General features: G+C 40.9%; 1 protein-coding gene across 4 annotated transcripts in view; it reads right to left on the bottom strand.

Annotated features, from left to right (window-relative positions):
* LOC129725096 (potassium voltage-gated channel subfamily KQT member 1-like) overlaps positions 1 to 23,593 on the bottom strand; it is a 612,086-nt gene extending 588,493 nt beyond the window's left edge. For 2 of the 4 annotated variants that reach the window (XM_055680531.1, XM_055680530.1), the window contains exon 1: positions 22,585 to 23,593. The gene's annotated coding sequence lies outside the window, so the exon portion shown is untranslated. Of the gene's footprint in view, positions 1 to 22,558 lie in introns of all 4 variants that reach the window. The other 2 variants (XM_055680533.1, XM_055680534.1) reach the window with 2 other exon arrangements.
* Between the last annotated feature and the right edge of the window lie 547 nt (positions 23,594 to 24,140).

The raw sequence follows: 24,140 nt of genomic DNA, 5'->3' as shown, positions 1-24,140 counted from the left end.
TGTATTGAAGCAAAGTTTAATTGAATTGCCAACTTGCTAACAAGTTAGTTTTTTTCTGAGCTGCAGTAATCACTGGTGATACTTTTTGTCATATATCTTTTTTTTTTTACACGTCCCTTACACTCACTTACACGTTAACAGAGAGATGATGAAAGTTCAATAGATACCAGCCAACATCAAATCACTCGGTAGCGGTACTGACACCGTTTCTCGGAACCATCTTACGTTTCGAGTAATTTTACACAGCAAGCTCGCTATATGAAGCATAGAAAAGTTGTAATATTAACTTAGTTTTTGATCCCGAGAATCCGGTCAGTTGGTTTGTGCCAGTGAAATCGAAGGTGGAAAAATCGTAACACCGAGCAAACCAGGTTTTGACTTATAATACGAATTTTCGAACACACGCGGAATCAAAAGCTAGCTACAGGCAGCATGCTATAAAGAAAAATAAATTGAGTTTGGAAGTTGTTTTCCACTGCTTGTACACGGGAACCGTTCATCAATTTCACGTAGGACAAACTGCTTGAGTGGTTTATGTGCTCGTGCTTATCATCTGTCAGAGGCGAGATGAAAACTTGAGCTGGTATTGGGCTACGAAATTTATACAGTGTCTCATCTCTCTATCCAGAAGTAGCAAAATCAGATTCACGAAATGTTTAACATTTCAATGAAGCAGTCGGTTCGGTGTTTTACTGCATTATGTTTCTAAATAAATACTATTTCGTTGTAGCACACTCGAGGGAATACGATCTAATGAAATCGTACGAGTACGTTGTGCAGTAATATCAAATTTTTGTTGTTGTTGCAATGAATTGATGTAGAAGGAGGCATTCAACCTGAATAGTTATTTCAATGCTCTATTGCAAATTTTCAAGCATGTTTATGAACAACAAGGCAACTGTTATTTGTGTCCTGTCTAATGATATTTGAAAACTTTGTAGAAACGAAAACTCATTTATTAATGAGTTAAGAAACTTGGTAGGAAATCTAACCATTTCATCTTACTTCGCTGTGATGTCTACTGTGTAGTATTTCTTTGCATCGTTGGGTGCATTCGTTTTCCATTTTACACAGAAAAGAAAGAAAGGTCTTAGAGAAGGTCTCATAAATAATTCCCTGACTGTTTAACCAAGAATCGATTTCTTTTGGTGACATTCTCAGTTTAATAAAAAAAAACTTCATGTCTGGAAATTTTTCGAACTAACGAAAAGACATCTTGAAAGATCTTGACCACATTTTGAAGAAAAAATTATGAAGTATTCATTATAGACAGCATCAGATTGCTGAGCGAAAATCTGAAGAACGCAAGCTATTACGCCAAGAAGCTGTTGTTATCATTATTATGTTCATCTACCACACAACGACCTTAACATTCGGACGTCACTCTATTGGCGGTAAGTTAAAATGCAACAACCGAGTAGCACAAGGAAACCTGAAAGGTATCCATATAGGGTGATAACGAGCAATTTTATTTTTGCTTGATTCATGCTGATTCTTATTAAATATGTAATCCGGATGCTTTCATCGCGAACATGCACTCTGCTATATGCGTGCTCAAGTTATCCAAGTTAGATTTCTAAGGTGATTTTGAAATGTATTCCATATGAAAAACTGATTTGAAAATGGGAAAAATTTTCTTGGCGGTTACCCTACGTTGTGTTGAGTTTTTATGAAGAAAGTGAACCAGAACTCCTACCCTGATGAAGGCAACGACAGCACCAGCTCTGCTTCGGCGAACACCTCTGCTAAGTAACAGAAACTAACGACGATAGCGAGCAGTAACAGAGTTCTCCACAGGCAGGATCAACTTTATACTACAGATATTACACAACTTCAGACTTAACTTTGAGTTTAGAATTATTTTCACCGGGCGACCGTTCGACATTCCCGACGACCCGTGATTCATCCGCCACCGTCCTGATCCACCTTATATCTGCTCTCCACCACAGATGGTACGCAGCACTTTCCTTTCGAAAACCCCGAGGGCACGTTGGTTCTCCGCGAGAATTACCGGTCTAATTAGTGTTTTGTAGATGGCCAACTTCGTCCGGCGGCGGATTTTTTTCGAGCGGAGCATCCTTCGGAGTCCAGAGTAGACACGATTTTTTGCCATAAGGCGGCGACGAAGCTACTGGTATTGTCAGCAGTCTCCAGTGAGCCCAGGAACACGAACTCGTCTACCACCTCGATTTCATCACCACTAATATGAATTCGTGGTGGGAGGTTTATACTATCTTTTCCACTCATGTACTTAGTCTTCGATGCGTTTATGGCTAGTCCAATTCGTCCGGCTTCAGCCTTCAGTCTGATGTACGTCCTCGTCATTTTCTCAAGGGTTCATGCTACGATGTCGATGTCATAGCCGAAGCCAAAAAGCTGAACGGACCTCCTGAATATCGCGCCACTCGTGTCGCCCCCGCTCTTTGTATTACACTTTTCAAAGTGACATTAAATAACAAGCAACAATAAACAATGAACCTTGCCGTAATCCTTGTCGGGATTTTAAGGGACCCGAGAGTGCCCCGAAACTCGGACTACGCACATCACCCGATCCATCGTCAACTTGACCAATCGTTTATCCGGAAAACCGTAATCGTACAAAATCTGCCATGCCATCTGCCATTCCATCTGATTTCGATGGGTTGTGTCGTACGCCGATTTAAAGTCGTTGAACAAATGGTGTGCGGGCGCGTTATATTTACGACATTTCTGTAGTGGCGCGGACACCCAACGGTGGCAAACGGACGGTAGTTGCAACAATCTAACTTGTCGCCCTTTTTGTAGATGAGGCACATTGTAACCTCCATCCACTCCTCCTCCCAACTCTTGGTAATAACCCAGAGTAGTGCCTTAGCCAGTAGTTCACCATGGCCACAGTGTTTCAACAGCTCGCTGGGGAGTTGGTCAACTCCAGCTGCTTTGTTGTTTTTCAGTCAGCCGATCTCCTCTTTAACCTCCTGGAGGTTAGGGGCTGGAATGCTGTCGTCATCTGCGCGTACACCGAGTTTTACTTCCACTCCGCTGTCGTCCTCTGCTACATCGTAATGTCGGAGTACTGCTTCCACCCTTCAATCACCTCACACTGGTTCGTGAGAAGGTGCAATACGATGGGCAGGTGTGCAAAGGAACGGCACCATCATCACGAAGTCTCACGACATTGATATAATTGGTGTTAACCGTAGAGCTGTTGAGGAGGCCTTTACGGCTCTCAAAAGTGAAGCTGCGAGAATTGGACTCACCATAGACACTGCCAAAACGAAGTACTTGGTGGCTGGCAGAGAGCGTGGTAGTTCTGCGGTACTGTTGTGGAGATGGATGGGGATATTTTCGAAGTGGTCGACGAATTTGTTTAACTTGGTACTCTCGTGACATGTGACAACGAGGTGAGCCGCGAGGTGAAGAGACGGATTGCGGCAGCGAATAGGGCTTATTACGGATTGCGTAGCAAGCTCAGGTCCCGCAGCCTACAGATCCATACGAAACTTGCGCTTTATAGGACTCTGATTCTCTCGGTGGCGCTTTACGGACATGTATCGTGGACGTGGAAGGAGGCCGATCGACGAGTGCTTGGGGTCTTCGAGCGTAGAATCCTGCGATCAATACTCGGAGGCAAACTAGAGAATGGGTTGTGGCGCAGGCGCATGAATCACGAGCTGTACGAAGTATACAAACACGCTGATAGTGTCAAACCGATGAAACACGGCAGATATATATATATATATATATATATATATATATATATATATATATATATATATATATATATATATATATATATATATATATATATATATATATATATATATATATATATATATATATATATATATATATATATTTTTTTTTTTTTTTTTTTTTTTTTTTTTTTTTTCAGGTGGAGGGGAAATTTGCATCCAAACCCCTGAGGTGACCAACCTCAGGGAGTGTGGGGTTGGTTTGAATCAGTGACCGGACCCACTAAAACCCCTCCAGTCTCCAGCCCATAATACTCCCCGGGACCACCGCTAGGTATTGCTTCGGGGAGCGGCTTTTGTGCTCTGTGCACCCTCTTGGTTCTATAGATCTCTTTGCTAACTTAACATGCTCAGCAGTTTCTTCCGCATCCGCGCACTCGGGACACATGGGGGACCCCGCATGCCCGAATCTGTGTAGATACTGCCTGAAGCAACCATGACCTGACAGAATCTGTGTCAAGTGGAAGTTAACTTCTCCATGGCGCCTCCCGACCCATCCGGATACGTCCGGAATAAGTCGATGCGTCCATCTACCCTTTGCGGAATTGGACCATTCCTGCTGCCATCTGATCATCGAGAATGACCTTCTGGTGCCTCGTATACCCCTTGTGTCACGTTGATCGAAGCATTCTACGTCCTCCTTAATGGCTATGCTGATAGGCATCATGCCGGAAAGGACGCAGATTGCGTCGTATGACACTGTACGGTACGCGCTCACAACCCTCAGGCACATGAGCCTGTAGGTACTTTCCAGTTTTCGACGATGACTGTTGGTACCTAACGCTTTGGACCACGCTGGCCCACCATACCTAAGTATGGACGAAACCACGCTGGCAAGAAGTTTACGCTTGCTGCCATATACCGCTGAGCTATTGGACATCATTCGAGATAGTCCTGCAGCGGCCGTTGAAGCCCTCTTACAGCCATAGTCGACGTGACTCTTAAATGTGAGCTTATCGTCAACCATAACCCCCAAGAGCTTCAAGGAACGCCTTGAGGTAATGGTGCAGTCACCGATTCTGACCACCGCCTGTTGCTCTAATTTGCGGTTGTTCACAACCGTAACCTCCGTTTTGCGCTAACTCCAGTTTCCTAGAGTGCATCCAGTCTTCGACCTTGCGTATGCAGTGCGCGGCCGTCAACTCGACCTCTTCGATCGACTCGCCGTAGACCTCTAGCGTGATGTCGTCTGCGAAACCGACGATCACAACCCCTACAGGGAACTTTAGTTTCAACACCCCGTCATACATGACATTCCACAACACCGGGCCCAGGATGGAACCTTGCGGTACCCCTGCGGTGATTGGGACGCACTTCTGACCCTCCTCCGTGTTGTAAACTAGTACCCGATTCTGGAAATAATTTTCCAAAATCTTGTACAACGACACCGGTACGTGGATGCTCCTAAGCGCGAGCGCTATGGAGTCCCAACTGGCGCTATTGAATGCATTCTTCACGTCAAGCGTGACGATTGCGCAATAGCGAATGCCCCAACTCTTACGCTGGAGTGCTACCTCTGCCGTCTTGGTGACAGAGAGAATAGCATCCAGCGTGGATCTACCTTTCCGGAAGCCGAACTGGTTACTTGCCAGACCGTTTACACCCTCTGTGTACTTCACCAGTCTGTTGAGGATAATCCTCTCAAGCACCTTGCCCGTAGTGTCCAGCAGACAGATAGGTCTGTATGCCGATGGGTCCCCTGGCGGTTTCCCAGCCTTCGGCAACAGCACCAATCTCTGTCGCTTCCACCTGTCCGGAAAGAGGCAGTCATCCAGGCACTTCTGCATGACTGCTCGAAATAGATCGGGGGCCACTTTCATGGCCGTCCTGATGGCCAAGTTCGGGATTCCATCCGGTCCCGGTGCCTTGCTCACCTTTAGGGAGTTGGCGATCACGATGAGTTCCTCATTCGTAACCCTTACCTCCTCCACAACCTGTGCACGGCTGCCGTCTCTCACGGATTGGATGCCCGGCAGGTTGGCCGACCATCCCTGGTCTGTGTCTGAGATACTGGAACGTCGGACGTGAGACTCAGCAACCGGAGGCCAAGGATTTGGCTCGTGTCGTGGAAAGAGTCCCTCGATGATACGCTCCAGCATCGCTGGTGATCGCTCTGCAGGCGCCAACACGCCTTTGGTCTTCGCCATTACGACTCTGTAGGCGTTGCCCCACGGATTCGTATTGGCACTCGCGCATAGCCTATCGAAGCAGGCCCTTTTGCTCGCCTTTATCGCACTTTTAAGCGCCGATCTTGCAGATCCGAATACTACACGGCGCTCTACCCTCTGTGCATCGGTACGTGCACGTTGCAACATCCGTCTTGCACGGAGGCACGCGCTACGGAGGTCCGCTATCGCGTCGGTCCACCAGTATACCGGTGACTTACCATTCCTAGGTTGGCGGGTCCTAGGCATGGTGGCGTCGCACGCCCGCGATAATGTGGCAACTAATTGGTCAGCACTCGGGCGGAGCCAACTGCCCCCCTCGCGCTCTCTTCTCATTGCTTCTGCAAATACCTCGGCATCGAAATGCGATGTCTTCCACCCGCGGACGGTCGGAGTATTGGCTCTACCCGTCGCCTGCCGCCTCACGTTCTGAACTACGCTATAGCAGACCGACTGGTGGTCACTATAGGTGTAGCCATCGTCTACCCTCCAGTTCACGATCAGTCCTGGGCTGGAGAACGTCACGTCGATGATCGACTCCGCACCATTTCTGCTGAATGTACACTTGGTTCCAACGTTGGCCAGATCTAGGTTGAGCTTTGCCAAAGCTTCCAACAAGATCTGACCCCTCTGGTTCGTGCGGCGGCTTCCCCACTCAACAGCCCAAGCGTTGAAGTCGCCCGATATATATATATATATATATATATATATATATATATATATATATATATATATATATATATATATATATATATATATATATATATATATATATATATATATTGCAAATTATACGTGTTTCAGACTTCAGCGTTTTCAGGACAATTCAACTGGAATGGCTAGTTTGCAGTAAAAAAGTTTGGAGACTGTTTTTGCAGTTTTCTCTCAATCCATTTGTATATATATATATATATATATATATATATATATATATATATATATATATATATATATATATATATATATATATATATATATATATATATATATATATATATATATATATATATATATATATATATATATATATATATATATATATATATATATATATATATATATATATAAAAGTTTCAGAAGTGTACACAAATTTTTCCTGCAGAAAACATTCCTAATCTTGTGATAAGTTTCAAAAGTTGCTAAAAGATTTCCATTCAAAATAATATTATTATAAAACTAAAATATAAAAAAAAAAACAAAATTTAGTACCAATTTTTGTACTTGCAGTATTTCAAGAACTGTTACTCAAAAAACATTTTAAAACAATTGGTGTTAAACCAGAATATTTTTCCCAAATATACTCAGCCTTCACCGAAAGCTAAGGCTCTATTTTTACGAGCAAATTTGAAACTTTAAAGGAATCATGTTAACTGAATTTGAATTGAAGCATGCACAATGAAAGTAGAAATCATTTCTTAACAAGCCGTTCTTTGACTGTATTACAAACAAGCTGAACCATAAAAATTACTCATAAGAAGCCGTTTCGAATTAGAAGAATTGGTTTGAGGACTGTGTATTCAGTAACTTCATTCATTTCTCAACTGAAAGTGCGTAGGGGAAGGGGTGATAGAATGGACACCCTAAGCCATTTCCCAATTTCCTCCACAGTTTAACACTACAATTATGAGTCGATAGTGCACGTCAACTGAGCCACTAATGGTAGATACAAAAAATAAGAAGAAGTACTCAAATATAGTATTTTTCGTAGTTTTCATGAGCATTTTTGACAGCAGTTTTTTGGAGGTAAAATGGACACGTGTGGGTAAAATGAACATAGGGAGGTGGTACTATGAACACCTTGGGCGTGAACATTAATTATCCCTTTACAGATAGTAAAATGTTGTTCAATATCACGTGGCACACTTATGCATTCACCAACAGTTCAATTTTCACCGTTTGTCGTAGAATTAATTACAATATATGACCTTATCCAGTGCCGTTTCTGCTTTCGTGGCGAATAGACGTTATTTTTTCAGTTAGCTACGACTCGCACTTAACAATAAACCACACGAAATACTGTACGGTGCTTTTTTTCGGTTCGTTTTGTGCTGTGGTGACAATAGCCTGCACATTAGAAGCAGTTCAACTTCCCCGCAGCGGCGGGTGCTGGATACCCCGCTACCAGCACCGAGAAGCAGCTGCTGACACCGATAGCAGCAGAAGCAAATCCCCTCTCCTCACCGCCGGGATCTGGATACCCCGCTAACAGTACGGATCAGCTACTGGATAGTGATCATCCTCTGACATCCACAAGGTTGCGTGTAGGACACGGCAGCTGAAAAAAAAACCGACCTGGATATTCGGTGAAGTATTCTGTTTTTATTATTTTTATTTATTTATTCTTTGCCCATTTATACGAGTGACTTTTTTTAAATTTTAATTCATTTTACTTGGACAAATTGTTTTTTCATTTAATCACCTTAACTTGGTACCCCATTTATACACGGTTGTTTACCGTTAGTGTGCGGTAGAGCATATTGCTCCCGCAAACATGAACGATATGGACAACATGCAGGTGGGATTGTTCCTAGACGTTGAAACGAATGGAGAGGTGATTGAAATATCACCCCGCAGCTCCCCGCTTCCATCTCCACTGCCATCCCCTGCACCTAGTCCACCAAATCCGAACGTGTTAGCTAACGTTCGTATAAAAGCTTACCCGGATGAATTTAAGGGCCCGTACGCTGTCTACTTCCGGCCCATAAAGAAACCATTGAATGTTTTGCGCATTGGCAAGGACCTGACAGAACGGTTTTCGGACGTAACCGAAATCACCAAGGTGAGGCCGAACAAACTGCGAGTTGTCGTGAATAGCTTGAAGCAAGCAAACGCAATTGCTTGCTGCGAGCTCTTCACGAGAGAGTATCGCGTGTACATCCCTGCCAAGGATGTAGAGATCGACGGTGTTGTGACCGAAGGGAATCTCACTGTCGATGACATTTTGCGTCATGGGGTTGGCTGTTTCAAGAACCCAATGATGCAAGATGTAAAGATATTGGATGTCAAGCAATTGCATTCAGTGTCCATCGATGAAGGAAAGAAGAAATTCTTTCCTTCGGATTCCTTTCGGGTAACATTTGCCGGATCTGCACTGCCGAACTATATCCTTTTGCATAAGGTTCGTCTACCTGTACGCCTGTTTGTACCGCGGGTCATGCACTGCCATAACTGCAAGCAGTTAGGTCACACAGCCACCTACTGTTGCAACAAGGCACGCTGCAGCAAGTGCGGAGGCAATCATGCTGAGACCACTTGCAGTGAGGATACTGAAAAGTGTCTTTACTGCGAGGGAACTCGGCATGACCTTTCGGCATGTCCCGCGTACAAACAGCGCGAGGAGAAAATAAAGCGTTCCCTCAAGGAACGATCAAAGCGCTCTTTTGCAGAAATGCTTAAGAGGGCTGAGCCACCCTCGACAGGAAACATCTTTTCCTTTTTGCCAACCGATGAGGGTACATCTGACGATCCCGTCGAAGGGTGTTCTTATGCCATGCCAGAAGGATCTAGGAAGAGGAGAATAGTAAACTCTCCTAATCTTTCTCGCAAAGGTCGTAAGATAACCCCTAGCGGAATGACCAATAAACCTACGCAAAAAAGAAGCGGTGAAGAAAAACCGAAGCAAGTACCTCCCGGTTTTAATTTCAAATCTAACCAGGAGTACCCACCGCTTCCTGGGGCACCAAAAACCCCTCGTGCACCCATTTCTCGATCAGAGGATAAAAAAGAAACAGGGTTTATAAATTTCTCTGATATTGTGGACTGGATATTCAAAACATTCAACATAACAGATCCCCTTAGAAACATTCTTCTTGCCCTCCTCCCTACAGTGAAAACATTCTTGAAACAACTAGCAGCAACTTGGCCCCTCATTTCAGCTATCATATCTTTCGATGACTAAGACGGCGAAAGAGGTTAGGAGTTTTATCACTGTATTACAGTGGAATTGCAGAAGTATCATCCCCAAACTCGATTTATTTTCTCATTTAATAAACACTTATAATTGTGACGCTTTTGCGCTTTGTGAAACTTTCCTAAATTCAAATAATCAACCCAATTTCCACGATTTTAACATAATCCGTCGAGACCGAGACTCACATGGTGGAGGGGTACTTTTAGGGATCAGAAAGTGCTACTCCTTTTTTAGAATCAACCTCCCTCGGATCTCGAACATTGAAGTCGTTGCCATTCAAACAAATATGAATGGAAAAGACCTTTGCATTGCTTCGATATATATTCCTCCATCCGTGCGGATTGAACAGAGGCAACTTTCTGACATAGCAGAATTGCTTCCCGCACCTTTTTTGATTTTGGGAGATTTTAACTCCCACTGTCTGCAATGGGGATCGCAATACGACGACGCCCGATCTTCTTTAATTTGTAACTTGATCGACGACTTCAATATGACACTTTTGAATACTGGGGAAGCGACACGTGTACCTAATCCTCCAGCACGTGAAAGCGTGCTAGACCTATCCCTTTGCTCGACATCACTAGCGTTAGATTGCCAGTGGAAAGTAATCAATGATCCTCACGGTAGTGATCATCTTCCAATCGTTATTTCAATTGCTAATGGTTCAACTCCCGCGAATCCAATCAATATGTCATACGACCTCACACGTAACATTGATTGGAAGCGTTATGAGACTTTCATAGCGGAAAATCTCGAGTCTCACGAGGAACTTCCTCCGGAGGAAGAATACGCGTTCCTTTCTGGCTTGATTATCGACGCCGCGACTCAAGCTCAGACGAAACCAATACCCGGGACAACAATTAGACGGCGTCCTCCTACCAAGTGGTGGGACAAAGAGTGCTCTGAACTGTACGCGCGAAGGTCCTCGGCATATAAGGACTACCGAAAGTATGGCTCGGTTAAGCTGCTTCGAAGGTACGAGATACTGGACAGGCAGATGAAGAGCTTAATGAAAGCGAAAAAACGCGGATACTGGCGGCGCTTCGTAAACGCGTTATCAAGGGAAACAGCGATGAGCACTCTTTGGGATACCGCCAGGCGCATGCGGAATCGTAACGTTTCGAATGAGAGCGAGGAGTATTCAGATCGCTGGATACTCGATTTTGCCAAAAAGGTCTGCCCGGACTCTGTTCCGGAACAGAAGATTTTTCGCGACGCGTTTTCAGTAACTACGGAAGAGCCCCCATTTTCGATGTTGGAATTTTCGATGGCTCTCCTTTCGTGCAACAATAAAGCTCCAGGGTTGGATAGAATAAAATTCAACTTGCTGAAGAATCTACCCGATTCTGCAAAAAGACGCTTGTTGAACTTGTTCAACAAGTTTCTTGAGCTAAACATTGTTCCGCACGACTGGAGGGAGATAAAAGTCATTGCTATTCAAAAACCCGGAAAACCTGCCTCTGATCACAATTCTTATAGGCCGATTGCTATGCTCTCTTGCCTCCGGAAATTAATGGAGAAAATGATCCTCTTACGGTTAGACAAATGGGTCGAAACAAACGGTTTACTTTCAGATACTCAATTTGGCTTTCGCCGGGGCAAAGGGACGAATGATTGCCTAGCGTTGCTTTCTACTGAAATTCAACTCGCCTTTGCTCGAAAAGAGCAAATGGCTTCTGCATTTTTGGACATTAAGGGGGCTTTTGACTCTGTCTCTGTAGAAGTTTTAACCGAGAAACTTCATTCGCAGGGACTTTCACCAAATTTAAATAATTTTTTGCTCAATTTGTTGTCAGACAAGCATATGTATTTCTCACATGGTGATTCGACAACTTCCCGCATTAGTTACATGGGTCTTCCCCAGGGCTCATGTTTAAGCCCTCTCTTATATAATTTTTACGTTAATGACATCGATGAATGTATTGCCAATTCATGCACGCTACGGCAACTTGCGGACGATAGCGTTGTATCCATTACTGGTAGCGAGGCTAGCGATCTGCAAGGACCATTGCAAGATACTTTAGACAATTTGTCTGAATGGGCTCTTAAGCTGGGTATCGAATTCTCTCCGGAGAAAACTGAGTTGGTCGTTTTTTCTAGGAAGCATAACCCAGCTCAGCTGCAGCTCCTACTAACGGGTAAAACGATCTCTCAGGTTTTAGTCGCTAAATATCTCGGGGTCTGGTTCGACTCTAAATGCACCTGGGCTTGTCATACTAGGTATCTGACACAAAAATGCCAACAGAGGATTAATTTTCTTTGTACGATTACCGGAACCTGGTGGGGTGCCCACCCAGGAGACCTTTTAAGGTTATACCAAACAACGATACTGTCAGTTCTTGAATACGGTTGTTTCTGCTTTCGCTCCGCTGCGAAAACACACATTATAAAACTAGAAAGAATACAATATCGTTGTTTGCGTATTGCCTTGGGCTGCATGCAGTCGACCCATACGATGAGTCTTGAAGTGCTAGCGGGTATTCTTCCGTTGAAACATCGCTTTTGGAATCTCTCTTACCGGATACTTATTCGATGCACGATCATGAACCCATTAGTAATTGAAAATTTCGAGAGGTTGGTCGACCTTCAATCTCAATCCAGATTTATGACTTTATATTTTGACTATATGGCTCAAGACATTAATCCTTCTTCATACGATTCCTCCAATGTCGCACCTTTAAATACTTCAAATAATGCTATATTCTTCGACACCACCATGAAAGAAGACACTATTGGTATCCCGGATCAATTACGACCGCAAGAGATCCCTAAGATTTTTTCCAATAAGTTCAAACATGTTAGTTGTGATAAAAGGTTTTTCACTGACGGATCTAATCTAGATGAGTCCACTGGCTTCGGTGTTTTCCACGAAAATTTTACCGCCTCCTACAAACTCGATGCTCCTGCTTCCGTGTACACCGCAGAACTTGCTGCTATTCAGTACTCCCTTGGGATCATCGAAACCCTACCCATAGACCACTACTTCATCTTCACAGACAGTCTCAGTGCCATAGAGGCTCTGCGATCGATGAAGACTGTGAAGCACACCCCGTATTTCCTGGGGAAAATACGACGGTTCTTAAGTGCTTTAACAGATAAAAATTACCGGGTTACCTTAGCGTGGGTCCCTTCTCATTGTTCCATTCCGGGCAATGAGAAGGCTGACTCTTTAGCTAAGGTGGGTGCTATTGATGGCGATATTTATGAAAGACCAATTGCTTACGATGAATTTTACAGCATTTTGCGTCAGAGAACACTCAATAGCTGGCAATCATTATGGAACTCAGATGAACTGGGACGGTGGCTACATTCCATTTTTCCTAAGGTATCGACGAAAGCATGGTTCAAGGGGTTGGATGTAGGTCGCGACTTCATTCGCGTGATGTCCAGACTTATGTCCAATCACTACACGTTAAACACGCATCTCTTTCGTATAGGGCTTGTAGACAGTAATCACTGTGTTTGTGGTGATGGCTACCACGACATTGAGCATGTTGTTTGGTCGTGTTCCGAATTCTGTGATGTTAGGTCCAAGCTAACAGATTCCCTTCGGGCCCGAGGAAGACAGCTAAACGTTCCCGTTAGAGACATCCTGGCAAGCGGAGATTTCCAGTACATGTCAGAGCTTTACAGCTTTCTGAAAAACGCCGACATCAAAATTTAAACTCTTTTATCTAATTGTTAGATTTATCATCCCACTACACGAAAATTGATGGCTTATGGCTTATACTGAAGACACAAAAACGACAACCTGATTCGACTTTAGCGGTACCCGTAGAGGAAAAATTTCCAGATTCAAACAAACGGAATACGCAGTGCAATAATATTAAAAGAAATAATAGTTTACTAGCTAGCAATACTAGTAGCAATAATATTAAAGGAAATAATAGTTACTAGCAATAAGATATCAGTCGATAACAATAATTAAGTTATAAACAAACTCAACTCCCAACCCAAATATCCCTCACCAGAAAAATTGTATACATACTAACCCCAGTAAATCGGGCGTAACGATCACTCTCACTAACAAAGTTTGTTCTTTTTTTAAAGCAAAATTGATTGTAAACACTGCTCCGTTAAGCTACCGCAGATGAGCTAGAAAATAAACAACTTTAAAACTGATATGACCTTATCCGCAAGAAACTGAGAAATGGCGGAAGCTTTTTTTATGGACACTCCGCATTCAACGGTACGGTCAGTCGCGGTCATCTGTTCATTGGTCCGAGTTTACCTTTGCGTTTTTCTGATATAAACACGAAGCATCTAGATTTTTTAATGGCAATTAACACAATTTTTTCACCATCACCATGGGCTGTCCATTTTACCCGCACACACATATTATTGAAAATACCTAAATATATCGAGAAAATCATTTAATTACTAACCTTTGATGATTCCTGCTGGTTAGTAGTCTGAGTACATATATGTGCAGAAAAATCGTTATAAAATACTGTTTTACACTAGAGAAAACCTTATTATTTGTAGACCAAACATAACATCACCACCACGAATGTACACGTGTTTTTTGTTTTTGGTATTATTTTGACTGTTTGACTGTTTCATGTCGCATACTTTGTCTCAAATAGCTTCTAGTGCCTCTTAGATAAGATGCCAAAGAAGTTTGTACTATATTTCAACGTAATAGTCGAGATTTGAACGGTTGTCTATTATACCACCCCTGTTCATTTTACCCACAATTCCCCTAGCAGCTAACTTCAACTATGAATAAAATGCCGTGGGACGCCTAAGTGTCATTTATTATTTTCTACCATTTTTAAGGTTTTATTGCCAACCATCATAATTTTATACGTAATTTTGAATAAGTAGTTAAAACGTGAGGTTTATTCTAGAAAACCTGAAAAAAAATCATCTCAGATTGAAGATCGGTAGTTGCGAATACTGTCAAAGTCGCATTTTTCTGATATAATCTAAGATGGCGGCCAAAATTGTGATCACTTCAAATGAAAGCCCTATCATTCTTCTCAAGAGAAAAGTGCTACCTACTTGTAGCAGGTTTCATAACGAATTTAAGAGAAATATCTTGAATAAAACATCACGAATTGCTAGAATTCAAACTTCTCTAGAAACTATTTCACGCCAAGGGGTCAACAATTTCAATCATACTAAAATGGAATTATCTTTTTGCCTTTCTCCTAGAAAGGTATAGCAATCACTTGCAAAACCGAAAGTATAAAAGTGCTCCAAAGGGCCGAATGGCATATATCACTCGACTCAGCTCGACGAGCTGAGCATTTTCTGTATATGTGTGTGTATGTGTGTGAGTGTGTGTGTATGTGTGTGTGTATGTGCAGATTTTTATTCTCACTCACTTTTCTCAGAGATGGCTGAACCGATTTTCATGAAATTAATTGTAATTGAAAGGTCTTATTGCCCCATAAGACCCTATTAAATTTCATTGTAATCGGATTCTTGGTTAAGAGGTTATGTATCAAAATGTAAAAATCATGAAATATCATTAACTCGAAAACTACACAACCGATTTGAACAAAATTGATTTAAAATGAACAGGCTACCTAAAATACTCTTAACTTTTGAATTTCATAAAGATTTAACTCGTAGTTCAAAAGTTATGACAAGAAACGTGTTTTAAAGATTACTTAATCTCACTCATGTTTCTCAGAGATGGCTGAACCGATTTTCATAAAATCAGTGTCAAATGGAAGGTCTAGTTGCCCCATAAGACCCTAGTGATTTGTTTTGCAATCAGACTATTACTTTGTCTGTTATGTTTAAAAATGTGAAATCCAGCTTTGAAAAGGAACATATTTCGAAGACTACTTGAACTCACTCATTTTTCTCAGAGATGGCTGACCCGATTTCCACAAAATTAGTGTCAACTAATAAGTCTAGCTGCCTCGTAACACCCTATTGAATTTTACTGTAATCGGATTGTAACTTCGTCTGTAAAGTACCAAAATGAAAAAATCACGAAACTTCATTATCTCAGAAACTACACAACCGATTTGATCAATATTATTATCAGATGAGCGGGCTAGTTAAAGGTTAACTGATGAATTATGATTGAACACGTGGTTTCAAAGTTTGGCTGCCCTATACGTTCCCATTTCATTTGATTATAATTGAACTTAAGCCACCGTTATGTATTAAATTGTCAATAAAACAACGAAAGTCTATTATTTCAAAGATTACACGACTTATTTGAACATTACTAGTGTCATACGAACGAGTCATCTCTCAAACTTACAAATAACAAACTTCATAACAATTTGATATGTGGCTCAAAAGTTATGGAAAGAAAAGAAATTCAAAGGCTATTTAAAACTATACCTGCTTTGATTGACATATGTGGTCTCCACATAATTTAAATGTGGTTTTGTACTATTTGAACGTTCCAAATTCATTGATTCCTTGCGATGTGTTTAAAGTCTGCAAATGCACGACGAATCGGCCATAGGATATGATCAAAGTCAAAAGACAAATCGTTTGAAATGATTGGTTTTATCGAAATGACAACATCCTCGACTTTTGGCTTCTGTACATCGCCCTAATTCTGAATATATTCATATTGGGTGGTATTCGGTCATTTTCAGCAAATTTTCTGCCATCAATCTGACACCGGAAATACTATATATTGGGAGGTATTTAGTTATTTTGGTTGTTTTCCAGAAATTAACAGTGGTCGTCTTTAAATTCAAGATGGTGTCAAGGGTCAATGTTTGGTTTCAAGGCATCATCTCAATTACGGAAATATCCATGTTGAGTATATTTTGGTCATTTGTTATTGTTAGCTCATTGCATCATTCTGGTTCCAGAGATACTCATATTGGATGGTATTTGGTTATTTTAGGCTGTTTTTTCACAAACCGGAATTCGCCATCTTGGAATTCAAAATGGTATTTAAGATAATTTCTGGCCTCTGAGCTTCATTCTGGTTGAAGAAAAACCCATATTGGGTGTAATTCGATTATTTCTGCTGTTTCCCAGGAACCGGTAGTCGCCAATCTAGAATCCAAAATGGGGTCTTCGGTCGATTTCAGCTGCTGTGTATCATTCTAGATCCGGGGATACTCATGTTAGACGGAAATCGGCCATTTTTGGCTGTTTTCTAGAAACCACAAGTTGCCATCCTACAATGCATAATGGTGTCTGAAGCCGATTTGTGGCTCCAGTGCATCATTACGATTCCGAAAATACCCATATTGGGTGGTATTTGGTCGTTTGCCGCTGTTTTTCCAAAACCGGAAGTCACCATCTTAGAATTCAAAATGGTATCTGTGGTCGAATTTAGCTCCTGTGTATCTTTCTTTATCCAGATATTATTATATTGGGTGGAAATCGGCCATTTTTGGCTGTTTTCCAGAAACCGGATGTTGCCATCTTACAATCCAAAATGTTGCCTGAGGTCGATTATGGATCATATTTCTTACCACTAAAAACATTTACCTACCAAACCATGGTTCTATTTAGTTGATTATTCGCGAGACGTACAGAAATTTGTGCAGATACATGTGCTTCCAGAAGAGGGAGGGGCGTCGAACCATTATGGACATATTTGTTACCTCTAAAAACATTCACATACCGAATTTGGTTGTATTTTCTTCATTGGTTCTTGAGCTGTGCGTTTTAAATTTATGTTTCATTTGTATGGGACCCCTCCCTTATAGGAAAGGGAAAGGTGTCAAACCATTATGCACATATTTGTTACCTCTAAAAACATTCACCTGCCAAATTTGGTTCCATTTAGTTGGTTAGTTCTCGAGATGTGCAGAAATTTGTGTTTCATTTGTATGGAACCCCTCCCTTCCAGAAAAGGGAGGGGTCTCAAACTATCATAGGAACCTTTATTGGCACCATAAACCCCTACAAACATATTTTTACGTCGATCGGTTCGGTAGTTTTCGAGCCTATATGGATCAGACAGACAGACAGATCGGACTGCATTTTTATATGTATGTAGACTACAACATCAATTTTTTAGAACCTAAAGAGTGAATATACATTTATTGGATTGAAGCGTTCATGTAAATCTATTTTTACAAATAACAAGTTTAAATGAGAAAGGCTGGGTCTGACCGCTAGGTGGATTAATTTAGGTTTTTCTCTATTTATAACAACTACCTATGTGCATTTACAGGGGCAAACAAAACAATTGAGTCAGGCAAAATTTGGTTAATTTTTAACCCTTTACCGGGCAAAGCTAAAACATTGTCATGAAATTTTATTGTTTATTTCTGATCACTGATCATAGCTCATAATTATCAAGCAGAAAAAAACGACAGTTGTTGGTGGCAATATAGTTGCCACTGCCTTAAAAAGGTTAAATGGTCAGAACTTTACGAAAAATGAAAATTTGAGAACTTGACGTGACCAACGGACACCGGAAATACACCGGAATTTAGGAGTGTGTGTCAAAATATACATTTTAGCATCGCGTAGAACTATTTCTGACATCTTGCTTCTTTTAGCTTCATATATTGCTAATAAACTAGAATGCATTTCGAGTTTATTGGTACCCAAAGCTTGAAAATCTGTCAAGGGTGTTTTTGGCACGTTTTTCCTTTTGGGTACAACTTTCCTTGGGCAAGCTGCACCTCCGCAGAACTTATTGAAACTTTGTACGTGTGTTTGCCTTGCTAAACCAAGCAACTTTGCAAACTTTTTTTCTGAATATTTATCTGGACTATCATTTGAAATGGTTTGAAATATTGAAATCTCTTTCAATATACAGGGTGTTCGGGAGCCACTTAATATCCTTTAAGGGGCGATAGAGGACCCTATTTGATAAAGAAAATCCTTCTATGCATATGGCCAAAATTTACCTACTGCAGAGTTATTCACTTTTTCAAGTTTTCGGTTATGTTTGCCTTTAACTATGTCTAGCATAAGAAGTATGATAACAGGCTCAATTCTATTAGTATCGATGGGAAGCTGAGAAAATTTCGTGCTCAATAGTATCTTAAAAACGTCGAATTAAAGAGTGTAAGAAGCAGTTTTTTGCACTGCAATTTTCTCTCGGAAATGTAAAGTAAACATGGGTTTTGTTTTCGACCGAGTTAAAACCATTGGAGTCTATTCTACAAGTTGTTTTTCGGCACCAAGCATCTAATCCTGGAGCGACCCTCCCAACTGGTCTCGAGGTACGATGCTGGCCTAACAAGCCGAGTCCCGGCTCGGGAGAGACTGTTAGTGTCAGTAGGATCGTAGCGCTAGCCCCGCAATTGTCCTGTACACTTAACAGTTGGCTGCGAAGTCTGTGTATAATAAAACAGAAGGTCGAGTTCCGAATCGGAGTGTAGCACCAAGGCTTTGCTTTGGCAGATAAACTAAAAAAGTTAGATGCTTAGTGTCAAACAGCAACTTGTGGAGTAGACTTCAATGTTTAATTTGATTAACAACAAAACCCCTGTTTATCACACATTTCAGAGAGAAAATTGCAATTTAGTTCTCAAAAAACATTTGATTTCACATTTGTTCCTTTCTAAGTGTTTCTTATTCTCTTTAATTTGACGTTTTCAAGACACTACGAAATTTTCTCAACTTTCCAAGGAAATCAACAGAATTGAACTGGCTATTAAACTTCTTGTACTAGCCCTCGTTAAAGGCAAACATAACCGAAACCTTGAAAAAATGAATAACCCTGCAGTAGTTAAATTTTGGCCAGAAGTGAGCTTCCTAACACCCTGCATTTAAATAATGACGACAGATAGAGAAAGGTGATTATGATGATGATTCTTAAATTTATCGAAGAAATAAGCTAAAACATGCTATAACTTTGTAAGGAAAAGTCCTGAAAATGTGTGGCCTTCAACCAAAACATGTGTTTTGTATGCCCAAATGCTTTTTTAGAACAACGATTTTTTGTAAAATGTGGCTAACAAAAGTTAAGTGCAAAAAATTAACTTTTAAGTAACTTTTACAAACAATACTCTGTACCCAATGAAGATAGGAATTTCTTTTTTTGCACGTTCTAAAACTTTGCCGAATTAACCATTCCTCTATCTCTTAACACAAAAAGTTAGTATTTTGGATATATGAACACCTACTGTAACATATGCTCGCCGTACTCTAATATGGGTGAATTGGGACAAATGAAACCTAAAGGAGTTTATAATACTTCAGCTTGCCTTCCAGAAAAAGTATTATAATGATTCCACTTGCCCCTTTTTCACCTATACGTTTTTTAAATTATCGAAAAAATAAGCTAAAATATGATATAACTTTGTAAGGAAAAGTCCTGGAGATAATGGCCATTGGCAAAAATGTGTGTTTTGTGTGCCCTAAGAATTCCTCTGAACAATACTTTCGTGTAAAATGCAACTAACAAAAGTTAAGTACAAACAACTAACTTTTGAGTAAGTTCCATGTTATATACTAATAACTTTGTACCAAAAAAGATAGAGTTTTTATTTGTTCTACAAAGTTTCATATTTTTCAATCTTCTACAACTTTGCTGAATAAACTATTCCTCAACCTCAACATCAGGTACTGAAGTAAATAAAAATTGACGAAATTTTTCCTGTCTCTATCATTTTGTCTACCCCCTTTATAACAAATTTGTCACCATGATTTTGTCACCTAGTGGTCTGGTTTCATAGAGAATCGCTCGTTTCTGCTGTGGTAATTTATTTAATAAAACAAATGTTGACCTAAAATTTTTGTTATTTTGCCAATAATATTCAGCGCAAAGACACATTGAATATGGCTAGTATAGCGACTAGCGAGTTTATGCACGAATAGTTTCACGACCGGTCACTGTTTTATATGACATTCCTGCGCACCTACTTTTACGAAACTGTCGTATGTTAAGATAACAAATATTCTTCTTCAATGATCCAAATTTATATTCATTTATCTAGTACACGATTATTGTGAACGCGGGAGAATGATTACGGGGTCCTAGCCATTATTAGATAGGTACTTGAAACAAATACTGTTGAACACATCAGTTTAAAAAAAATATGATTCGTGAGGTCTTGATATAAAACATCAAATGTAATTTATTACAGTCAGCAAAAAAATCAGTATTGAATTACAAACATTAAACAGATAGCAAATCGTATCGTTCCGGAAGATACGAAGGAAGAACCAATGATGAAAGACGATGCGCGTCAAAAAAATGTCTCCTGTAATATTTTACTTTGATTCCACAACTCTTCCGGGAGGCGACGTAATACAAGCTGATTGCTACGTGGGACAAGAACTGATAAGAGAGGAGACAGTAAAGCAACAAAAAATACTACCTCGATGCTAATAATCAATTGTTAATGGACCTCTCGGAAGTTCTGTCATGCTGAGCAAGTGCTACCTAAATGTCAGGCCAGAGCCCGAAGATTTTTAAAGTTTTTCTTATCTAGAAGACCCGCTATACATCTCAGCGGAGCGATTTAGATGTAACTTTATGCGGTTGACGATCTCCCAGCTGGTTTCGAGGTACGATGCTGGCCTAACAAGCCAGTCGTCGTATGTTCGAGTCACGGCTCGGGAGAGACTGTTAGTGTCAGTAGGATCGTAGCGCTAGCCCCGCAATTGTCCTGTACACTTAACAGTTGGCTGCGAAGTCTGTGTATAGTAAAACAGAAGGTCGAATTCCGATACGGAATGTAGCACCAAGGCTTTGCTTTGCTTTGCTTTGCTTTATGCGGTTGACGAGCTTCTCTAACCGAAATTACAAGTTTTACTTCACACTTTTCTAGCTTGTTTGAGCATCAAACTTCTTTCAAGATTTTTTATCTATCTCCCAGCCAATAAGCAACCTAATAAATTATTATTAAATTCAGTTTTGACAGATTGAAAAAATATCGAGCTTTAGTCAATTCTATTAGGATAACTTACGCTCTCTTTTTCGGTTACTTATTCAAATTTTTCACCACAGTGGCGTTTGAATAAGCACAATATAACATCGGCTTCGAAAAAGCTGCTTACCACTCACCCCACTCTTTTTCCGTTCCGTCCTACGTCACCTTATTAGAGAGTGGAGCGGAAAATCGATTTGGCAGGATTCCATCAGTACCCACGAAAAGGTAAGGTGTTAAGAGATTGAATTATTCCGATCAGCCCCGGCGTTTAGCCCAAGGCTTAATCATCGCAAAGTGACCGCCAGAAAACTGCAGAACAAGATCCAGAGTAAACCCATATTGATTTTCGACCAGCTTTTCATTCTAGCACACGTAGTAAGGTTAACGGTCGAATTTCAACTGAATAAAACGTAAAAACTTTTAACGAGCTTCATGAACCAAATCGTAAAAATGAATCTGATTCTAGCTACCATTTTACATTCGTGAGAAAACTCTTTGCCCAAATTCTTCGAGTTTGTGCATGAAAAACATTTGTTTCCCGGGAAAATATTTTGCTCTGACATGCGATCTGCGATTATTCTGAAAGAGGAATAGATACTTAGAATTCCTGTTGAAGGTTTGAGAAGATATTCCGAACATTTTATCCCCAGGCTTGTGCACCAGATCTGATTGACGTTTGTTGAAATTGATACCATCTTATATGCTAGCAGGCATGCGGTGAACTAAATATTGGAATAGGTTTCACAAAAAACAATCTTCATATGATCTAACAATAGAATTGAACTTTTATCAAAATCTGGCACTATAAAAGAAGCAAATCCTTGATCGATTATTGGATACGACGAATAAGCGCAATTTTTAAGATAAGCGTGACTTTAGAAATGCTTTCACCTCCATCGACTATCCTCTGTTATTATTATTTATGTATAAATTCAAATTAATCTGGGAAACGTTGCAGTTACTTTAACATACCTAAGTTTAGAAGTAAAAGTGCTTACCACGCCTTTTTTTCCAAAAGTTTAGAAGCCTGTGGCACGTTGAACCGATCTTGAAATAATTCACTTACGATTTACAATCGATTTTCTTCCATTTTTTCCCACACCACACTTTTTATAACACTAATTCACGTACAGTCAACTCGAAATTCAAACAATTTAATATACCAGAACACTGAATTGCTCGCCGAACTAAATGGCCTCCGTAATCCCATACAATTAGCCATTTGTCGGGGGCCTCTGTTTGTCTATTAACGATCTGGACTTATCATATTAATTATTCATACGCATAGAAATTATATTCTTCGAAGCATATACACGCACACACGAGCCCCCTGGCGGTGAAATACGAAGCCATCGGGCGTATAGGGTCATTTTTTCTCCTACGGTTAGAAATTCATTGACCATTTCATCCTGCTCAAGGCTATTCAACCAGCTAGTAACGCACATCAAGCGAACACAAATTGGTTCTTCGGGGGCTGTGTAAAGTTAAGAACTTTTTTACTCGCCCTCCTGTGGTTATTTATGGAATTCACCAGCCGACACGCTTCTCCACCAATCCTTGTAACACAAAGCAAAGACTGCTATCCCTCTCGGGCGCTTACTTATGCATTCACTTTTGCTCGTTTAAACGTTTCCGATCCTTCCAGAACGAGAAAGAACTTAGAATCTCATCACCATAGTCATAATAACGGTTTGCCACTTCTTCGTAAGCTTCTCGTAGTATTTAACATCGTCACTAAATCGAAATATCGATCACAATCTGCACCATTCTTCGAGAAGAGGAAGTATCCTGCGAGCCGATATTCTCATACCGAAATCAAACCGAAATGTTAACCATAAACTTTGTCGTTGTACCACTTTATGGCCCACCAATGTACAAACCTCTTGGAGGTGTTTTCAAAAAGAAAACCTTCACTGGAACACTTCGGTGTAAGAAGAATTTTCCCGCACTAGAACTTAACTATACACGATGTTCCGCGCGCACAGTTGTAATCCTTCACTGCCGACCTGCCGCTGAGGACTAAATTCGAACGAACAGCTGAGCCTCGTGTGAACCAGTCAGCCGCTAGTTAGAATTAAAGCGAAAGCCATTCTTTCGTATCCAAACATTCCACCACAGGCACCCAACTGGCCGCCACGTTTTTCATCCACCGTGTTCTGCGAATTCATTCGGATGTATACAAACCCCTGGTTCATGCCAGTCATGGCAGTTAGGGTGTTATGATGGTGATAGTGGGTGTTCGGAATTTTCGAACATTTCATTCGTCGGCATGAACTTTCGCAAGAGTCGAAAACCGGTGGCGAAGACTGAACCTGTTGAACAACGTCGCACGGTTCCGCACGGTGGGTGGAGGACTTACACCCACATCGTCGAAAGCGCCGCTCGTGGAAGGATACACGTGGTTTGTTATTTCCCATTCTACTCGTACATCAGAGACGCTTTTCTTCGAATCAAATTTTACATGCATCGGAAGTTTGGATCTAACAATTTTGGGATATTCGTACACAAAGCTGCAATAATATGTTTTATTGGTGGAAAATATCAATGACAACAG

This window comes from Wyeomyia smithii, chromosome 2 (assembly GCF_029784165.1).
Source record: "Wyeomyia smithii strain HCP4-BCI-WySm-NY-G18 chromosome 2, ASM2978416v1, whole genome shotgun sequence".
Lineage (NCBI taxonomy): Eukaryota > Metazoa > Arthropoda > Insecta > Diptera > Culicidae > Wyeomyia > Wyeomyia smithii.
The sequence above is the reverse complement of the archived record's forward strand: the minus strand, read 5'-3'. Positions and strand labels throughout refer to the sequence as shown.